The sequence below is a fragment of the Meles meles genome, chromosome 1, assembly GCF_922984935.1.
Source record: "Meles meles chromosome 1, mMelMel3.1 paternal haplotype, whole genome shotgun sequence".
NCBI lineage: Eukaryota > Metazoa > Chordata > Mammalia > Carnivora > Mustelidae > Meles > Meles meles.
In genome coordinates, this window is record NC_060066.1 from 145,246,838 (window position 1) to 145,255,576 (window position 8,739).

Sequence of the window (8,739 nt, forward strand, 5' to 3'; positions counted from 1 at the left end):
CTTCTGCCAATAAAGTATAAATAGGCACTACTAGGTGGAACTGCCAGGAAGATTCCTTAAGGAGGAAAAGTAGTTGAAATGTACTCTTTTTTTCTTTCTTTCTTCCTTCTGCTTCTTATCTGGAAGGGCTTAATGGTTGGAGCCATTGTGACCAAACTTGAAACAGGAGGCAGCGCCAAAGGGTTAACCAGAAAGATACAAGAACTTCGGTTCCTGCTGACAGTGCAGAACCACCAGACCAGGCATACACCACCTACCTCCGAACAACATACTTATTCAATGCTATTTCCTGTCTGTTGTCAGCAGCCAAGAGAAATCCCTAACTGATACAGGAGTATGGAAAGACATGAGCTAGAGCAAAGTGCGGTGATTGGTGCTGGCCATCACAAGGTAGAAAATGAACTCACTTTGGTGGTCTTCCCCTGCAGAATTTCAATGCATAAGGAAGAATGCTTGAAGGTAAGAATGGACTAAAAGCACACGAATGCACATACACACACATCCTGACCCATTTCCATAGATGAGTGATTTCTGGCAATACAGGATAACAGGTGATGTTGTCCGGGCTAATGATCAGAGGTATGGCATGAGTGTTTTGCATTGTTCCTCAATCCTTGCTTCAAAATCTGTTTCCAAATTAGCAATCTATTTAGCAAATGAGACAGTAACTATAGCCCTAGACTTCAGATTATCTTGGCTACTAGAAGCCCCAACAGATGATTATTGTGAACACTTTGTGGGGGAGGGAAGGGTGGCAGTCCTGTGAGTATAATAAAGATCATTTTTTTTCTTTGCAAGAAGCAATTTTCTTAAAACTCCTCTGTGCAAGTCATCTCTTTCCTCTTGGGGGAAAAAAAACAGATTACATAATGGCCTTTCAGCATATTTAGATGTTCCATCAAAGCAAAAGACAGCTTGGCTCATGCCGGGCTGTAAGACTACTCATTGTATTCTCAACTCAGGTAGAAACCTTCCTGAGTAGACTGTAAAACATCATTCGTTAGGATTTTAAAGTAAAAAAAATGCCAGATTTCCATAAGAGTCTGATTCTGATGCTTAGGTTTTGATGTTATACAGACAAAAGGCTACCAGGCCTAATGATGGATAAGAAGGTATTCTACAAAGACTCTGGGGTTACCACCTGTCCATCTGTCTCCCCATCCATCTATCCATCCATCCATCCATCCACCTAACATCTGCTTACGGGAGCCTGTGTGCCAAGCATGGAGCTCACTGGTGAATAAGACACAACCCCCTGCCCTAGAGGAGCTCCTACTCCAGGAGCCCAACTAAGAACATAAACCATTCAACAAATGCAGTAGAGCCTTTGAGACCTCACTTTATTTCTCAGCATAAGCACCAGTTGGGGAGTTGGTGATAACTGAAAAGTAGGAAGCTAAAAAGCAAATAACTGCTGATCCTTGTTTTCCGCATGTATGAATTATTATAGGTTACGATTTACGAAGTGATAGCTTTGTGCCAGGCACTTGACATGCACAATCTCAGTAAATTCTTACAACGATCTCCCTGAAACAGACATTTGTATCAGAACATCTTAAGTCACAAGAACCTGAATACTGGGCTCTCACTGGCCCAAATCTTAGAGTCATTTAATCATCTCCTCAGCAGGGAGGAGGGAAGCTCCAGGGTTGTGGGGCAGCTCGACGGTGCCAGGTATCTCCGTGTTCTCCCCACCCTCCCTAGCGACATGCTTATGGCAGCCCTAAATATCACATTCTCCTATGACAGCCTCCAGAGGAGAAAGAGAGGAAAGTAAGAGAAAAAGGAATCTTTTCCATGTCTTTTATTATAGAGAAAACTATTTCCCCAAGAGATTTCTACTGTCAGCCCTTTGGCCAGATCTGTGTCAACTCCAGCTGTGAAAAGGGATGAGAAGACACGGAACCATTACACTCTGCTTCTGATGGGAGGGAGGCAAGGAAGACGGATGGGGCTGGGCATGGGCTATCCTTATAGGATAGCACTAGGAACCAGAGACATGGGGAGTTTTTACTTATACTTGTCCCAGCCATGCAGCTGGAAGTGTCAGCATTGGGATTAAAATCCAGGAGGGTCTCATCTGGAGCCTGGACTCAATCACCACTGGATACTTTCCTCACCTGCCGTCCAAGACTGCACCGAGTTTAACAACTTTGCCCATCAGTGGTATTTCCCTGCTCTTCCCGTCCGACTTCCCTGGAGCTCTGATGTTGTAAATCCTTTGTAGAAGGCAAGAGACACGTGCAGTGTCTCACCAGCAATAGTGATGGAATGGAAGTGACTGTTGAAATAATGAACATCCCAAGAAGGGAGCCATAGAGCAGCGCGGTAGTGGAGGCCTGTGTGTGGACCACGCGGGGCAGCGGCTGGAAAACCACCACACAGGCAGGGAGGGCTGGTAAACGTCTGCTGTTCGACTGAAGTTTTGCCACTGAAATGAAGTTAAAGATGAAGGGCAGATCTTGCCCTGCTCCCCCAGACTGGTTTAGCATGAGCTGTGTCTTGCGCACAGCACAATTTCAGTCATTTGCCCCCTATGAATTTTTTTTCTTTTTAAGATTTTATTTATTTATTTGACAGAGATCACAGGTAGGCAGAGAGGCAGGCAGAGAGAGAGGGAGAGAGAGGAGGGAGCAGGCTTCCTCCTCAGCAGTGGGCCGATGCGGGCCTCGATCCCAGGAATCTGGGATCATGACTCTAGCCGAAGGCAGAAGCTTTAACCCAGATCCATGCAGGCGCCCCTGTCCCCCATGACTTTTAATGCTGCTTTCATTGAAAAGTGCATTCTAGGGCGCCTGGGTGGCTCAGTGGTTTAAGCCGCTGCCTTCGGCTCAGGTCATGATCTCAGGGTCCTGGGATCGAGTCCCACATCGGGCTTTCTGCTCGGCAGGGAGCCTGCTTCCTCCTCTCTCTCTGCCTGCCTCTCTGCCTACTTGTGATCTCTCTCTGTCACATAAATAAATAAAATCTTAAAAAAAAATTTAAAAAAAAAAAGAAAAGTGCATTCTAATTTCCTACAAGGTATGCCAGGACTCAAATGCCCCGTAGGTGTCATGGTGAGTCAAGGGCTTCTTCTAGCAAGTGGGTGAGGAAACATAAAGAAATACTCTCCCTCTGCCAAGCCCCAGGGGAGGGGCCAAGATGGAATGCGAAACGCCTCAGGAGGTCCGGGTTCAGGGGTGCAGGCAGAGGGTCCGAGCTTCCTGTGAATTTTCTACCTGGAAGTTGGCAGACGTGCCAGGCTGTTCCAGAATGTGCAGTTCAGGACTCAGGGGACCGCGAGCCGGATGGGATGCGGGGAACATGCTGGACTCCAGAGCTGCTTGTGTGGCAGTGTTCCCCGCTGGTCCGGGGACGGCCAGCTCTGCCATCTCCCCCTGTGCCATCGGGCTCACCTTCACCTCGGCACTTAGGCCGTCCTGACTGCTGAGGTGAGACTGGAGGGGAATGTGGCAGACAGAATGATAGCTCCCCAGACATATCCAGTCCTAACCCCGGGAACCTGTGCTATGCTCCCTCGCTGACCAAAGGACTTGACCGATGGGATTACGGTAAGGATCTAAAGATGGGGGAGATTAACTTGGATGAGTCAGGTGGGTTCACTCTACTCACCAGGGGCCTTATAAGGGAAAAGTGTATGTGTGTGTGGCCAGGTGGGGAGGTTAGGGTGGGGGTAGGAAGGAGGTTCAGAGAGAGATTTGAAGATGGAAGAAGCAGCCATGAGACGAGGAATGGAGGCAGCTTCCAGAAGCTGAAAGACACAGAAATGGATTCTCCTGAGCCTTGCTGACACCTTGATTTTAGCCCCATAAGACCGGTCTGGGACTTCTGAGCTCCGGAACTGTAAGAGAACAAATATGCTTTATTTTAAGCCACTCAGTCTGTTTAGGTGGTTACGACAGCCATAGGAAACCACCACAGGGGCAAAGGGGGACGCAGGTGCCTAGCTGAGTGCCTCTGGACAAGGAGGGGATGGTCAAAGCCCCGTGGATGCAGACGGTGGGGCGAGGGGGGGGATTGAGGGGTGGTGCTGTGTGAGGACATGGCCTCAGCTGCCCTGTGGCCTCTGTGCCCCCCTCCACTGCTGTCCACACTTGTCAACTATCCTCCCCATCCCGGACCCTCTCCCAAAGGGTGTGGGAGACCCCTGTTTGGAGCCAAGAACCCGCCTCTCCTCTCTGAGCTAGAAATACACAAAATGACTTTCTTTCAGAGCTAAAGGGCTGATGACTGGGCCCTTGATTTAGGGGCTCCTGCCCACTTCCTGGGTCACACTGAAGTGCCCCAGTGTGTCTCTCTTCCAAAGTGTTTTCTCTGCTCTAGTTTTAAGCGATTCAGCTGATGGGCCTGCTGGCTCCCTCCTCTCTCCCTCAGGCTTCCTGGGAGTCTTGGTTCATTACACCCATTAGCACTTCCCTGCTTCTCCCCAGCAGGAGATTTTCAAAGCATTAGTTCACATGGCAGCCGCCTCCCCTGCAGCAGTGTGTGGGCCTCCTGGCTCTGTTCTGGTTCCCTCCCCTGTCCCTTGGCAGTGGAGACATCCCAGGTGGCCTCTGTTTTGTGAGACCTGTTTCTGGTTCGAGAAAGCCCTGTGCCCTTGGGCTTTACAAGGATTGCATTCCTTTGCAGTGGCCCTTCCCTGCTTGGGAAGATATGACTTTCAGATCCGATGGAGAAAGTGGGGGGTGGGGGGAGACCCAGGGTGCATGAAACCTGCTTTCAGCCTACATTCTGGAGTTTTCCTTGTTTTACCTGAGTTGACTGTGATCACAGGGCACGGCATGGGCTGTCTGACTCAGGTTAGCCGCCTCATTAGAGAGCGTCTGAACAAAGACGGGGGACTTTTCTCCAGCTCCTGGCACAAACGCCCCTGCTGTGGGCCCCTTGTCAGATAAGGCTGGGAAAAGGTGTATCTGGTTTATGGCAAGAGTGTCTTGCTCTCTGAATTGTTGGGTGGAAATTGTTGGGTGGAAATCGGTCTGTGCTTCACTGGGAAGCATCCAGAAGACATGATTAATTGAATGTAGAAGACAGCATTAGGCAGGATTAGCTCTGCAGATAACCTGCAGCATTTAAGGCTCAGAACATAGAACACTACAATTTCAAATAGTAAGAATGCCGTCCCAAGTCCAAATGTTAATGGAAGGTGTTTAATCCAGCTGCATATTTTTTTAAAGATCCTTTTCTCATTATTTAGGCAGAGCTATGGCTGATAGGAACTTTTTTTTTTAATTTTTATTAACATATAATGTCTTATTAGCCCCGGGGTACAGGTCTGTGAATTGTCAGGTTTACACACTTCACAGCACTCACCATAGCACATACCCTCCTGAAAGGAACTTTTATACAAGCAAAAGCCTCTGCAAATCTATGGTCTAAATGTAGATGAGGTCAGTTGGATGGGCAAAGGCTAAGAAATGGGCTCCTAACAACCAAGAACATATTATATTGACAAAAAAATTATGAGCAATTGGGACTATGTTATATTAACAACAACGAAAGTACATGCCCTTTGGAAGCTTCTGGTGAAATAATTTTTTTAAACGGCATGCGTGCTGACACCCTATTCCCACGACAGTGGCAGACATTAGTAATCGACCACCATACTTTCCCTGCTAGACCAAAATGTTGCACCAGAATCCTTCTCTGCACAGCTAAGACACAAGGTTTTCCATGCAAGATGAAACTCTGGTCTACACATTAGTCCCCCCATCAGGAACTTCCTTCAAAATCTCTTCAGATTTTGAGGATTTAGCTCCACAGGATGTCTACATATCTAGAGCAGTGAGCTAGGCACTGGGACAAAAGGGATATAAGGGAGGTTTTGTTGAGCTAACGGCAATTTGTAAGATAGGGGAAATCCTCCCAGGAGAGACAGTATTTCAGTTGGCCTGTTAAAGGGAAAGAGGGACTCGAGACCAAAGAGAGGGCCAAGAGCGTGAACAGCCAAGATGATTAAAAAAAAAAAAAATGCTCCTGGCATCTCCAGGTCACATAATGATGGGGTAGGAGATATGGCTAGGAAAATAGGCTGAAGTCCTTGGGAGAAGGGCCTTGAATGCTGTACTAGGGGTTTCCTGCAGCAAATGGAGAGCTGGTGAATGTTTGTGAAGAGTGACCCAGAGCCTTCTATGTTTTAGAAAGGTAACTCTTCCTGCAACATATGGAAGCTTTTGGTACACCCAGAGAAGGGAATCAAATATCTTAAAGGAAAGGATGTAATCCCTCCATTTCCCTTCTGACAGCACAAAGCCTTACAGTCAGCTCATTTCTGGACTGATGACATTGATCCAGATGTCTCTTCTTGCATCATGGGAGAGCCTCTCCTGCTCCCGTTCTCCCCCTGCTGGCGGCCTCTAGTGACCTGTTCTACTCTAGGCTGGCCCACTAGACTGGACTCTCCCTGAGGACAGGGGCCTGGAGAAGTCCCCTGTCATGCCAGTACCAGCCTATTCCCTATCCACAGAAGAGGCCCCATAGATGTTTGTGGAACTAATTCCCTGTGGGAGGTTCCTCTTTTTATGACCTGCACCCCTACCACATACTCTTCCCCCCCGAGCAGATCTCCCCATTTTATAAGGAGGAAAGGCTCTTTCCAGGCTCCACTCTGTGACCCCCTTCCACCTGAGCGGAAGGTGTCTTTCCTTCATTCCCCCAAGCCCAGTCTACACGTCTCCCTCCTAAGAAGTCTATTCTGAGTAACACGTAGACATCAGTCTAGAGCCTGGGCCTTCTGAATCCATGGGATGTACACTCCTTCCATGCCCCTGCCTCCTGGGAAGGCCTTGTTGCCCCCTTTGCTTCCAGAGTCTTAGTTAGCTCAGGCTCGGAAAAGGGTAGAACTAGCAGCAGCTGTCCCCAGCCCCCTCTGCTGTGGTATGGTGGAGAACTGAAGCCCTCCTGTCCCCAGTTCGTGAGTGGCAGAGTCAGAATTAACTTGGTCTCCTGACCTCTCTACCGTCTATAAAAACTTGCAGCTGTCTCTCCTGTTCACAGAGTACATGATCCATGAACTTTCTGCAAATAAGTTGCTCACAGAGGTGACAAGCACGTATAGATTACTGACTCTGAAAGAAACATTTTTTCCCCCCAAATAAAATCCATTTTACACCACAGTGGCATGGAACGTGGTTTTTAGGGGGTGATCATGCTTCAGAAGGCTCTCCATGGTCTTGTCTCCTGGTGTTTGCATAAATCCCAGTTGCTGTCACTGCATTGGCAATGGGGTCAAAACGAATTAGCACTGCAGGCGGGAGAGTGAGTAGACAGGGCTCCAGAAGGAGGGAACCGTGATCAAACCCACGCCACAGGCCTGGCCAGGACTCGTTACTTTGTTGTTACTGTCCTTGGTGTTTCTTCCTGTTTCGAGATGCTGCAGCTCAGGTCTGAGATTGCTCCATTATCCCTGAAGGACCTAGGAGACACCCAGGGTAGGGGGACAGGACTGGCGGTTGACTTCACATATTCAGTTCCAGCTCAGGGTCACGGACAACGCCAGCTTCCATATCTTGTTGATTCCTCGCACGCCCAGCAAGGCAGGCATGGGCTGTGATCCGGGTGGACTTCGTTACCGCACTGGTAACGTCAGGGTCCAGTTGTCAGCTACGCACTACTGTCCGGGAAGAGATACAAATTGTACGTTGTGTTCATTTGTTTATCTTTGCATTATGCATCCTGTTTTAGAACATAAATAATTTGCACTGATGGGTTTCCTTTCCGTAAAAGGGTTAATAATAGCTCTTACTTACGAGTGCGGTCATGAGAACGATAGAGGTGATGTATGTAATCTAATCAGAACAGTGTCAGGCACGTGGCACCCACTAAAAGTCTTTTTTAATTGTAGTTACTATGCTGATGATGGTTGACACTGTTTGTGTTTGTTTGGTATGATATGTTTTCTTTCCTTTCAACATGAAGCTAATTCTTTTTCTAAGAACAAAAGTGACACAAGGAAAACAACATGGAGACTAGCAATGAACCATATTAAACACTTTTAATACCTTGGCTAGATTATTTTAGCTCCTTTCTGTATACATATGCACATACATACATATAAAATGTATTTCCAGGGGAACCTGACTGACTCAGTTGGAAAAGCATATGACGTTTGATCTCTGGTCATGAGTTTGAGTCCCACGTTGGGGGTAGAGAGAACTAAAAAAACTTTAAAAAAAAATGTATTTCCGAAACATTTTAAGTTACCAAGAATTTAATCCATGAAGTGTCATTGGTTTAGCCACTTACTTAAGCAACAGATATTGTTGAGAAATGGTTCGCCCAGCACTGCTTGGAGAAGGTGTTGAGCGAGGCTGTACTGCCTTCTCAGAACTTTGAGACACTGGCTTGAAATGAGTGACTTTGGGAAGCTTATAGGATTTCTGTAAGAGAAACAAATTTGGCTTGCTGACACCAGAATAGTCCTGTAGACTCCTTCATTTGAGCCTCCTCAAGAGCCTTAAGGACATCTGCCCCTACCCCCAATGCACTCCCATCTCAGCCCTCCCCTCCTCCCCAGACCCCATGCCCTCACCCCTCCTACCCCCTTACCCCCACACCTCAGCCCTTCCTTTCCTCCACTCCACACATGCCCTCACACATCAGACCTCCCCTCCCCCCCACCCCATGTCCCTATTCCTCAGCCCTCCCCTTCCTCCATCCCCCATGCCCTTATAACTCAGACCTCCCCTCCCCCCTCCCCCTTTTCCCCACACCTCAGACCTTCCCATCCTCCATCCCCCC

General features: G+C 48.0%; 1 long non-coding RNA gene across 1 annotated transcript; it reads left to right on the forward strand.

The window, feature by feature from the left end:
* The first annotated feature begins 2,602 nt into the window (after nucleotides 1–2,602).
* LOC123939107 lies at nucleotides 2,603–4,441 on the forward strand. Its single transcript, XR_006817812.1, has 3 exons — nucleotides 2,603–2,743; nucleotides 3,190–3,192; nucleotides 4,431–4,441. It is a non-coding gene; the product is annotated as an uncharacterized LOC123939107 (long non-coding RNA).
* Nucleotides 4,442–8,739: the final 4,298 nt, after the last annotated feature.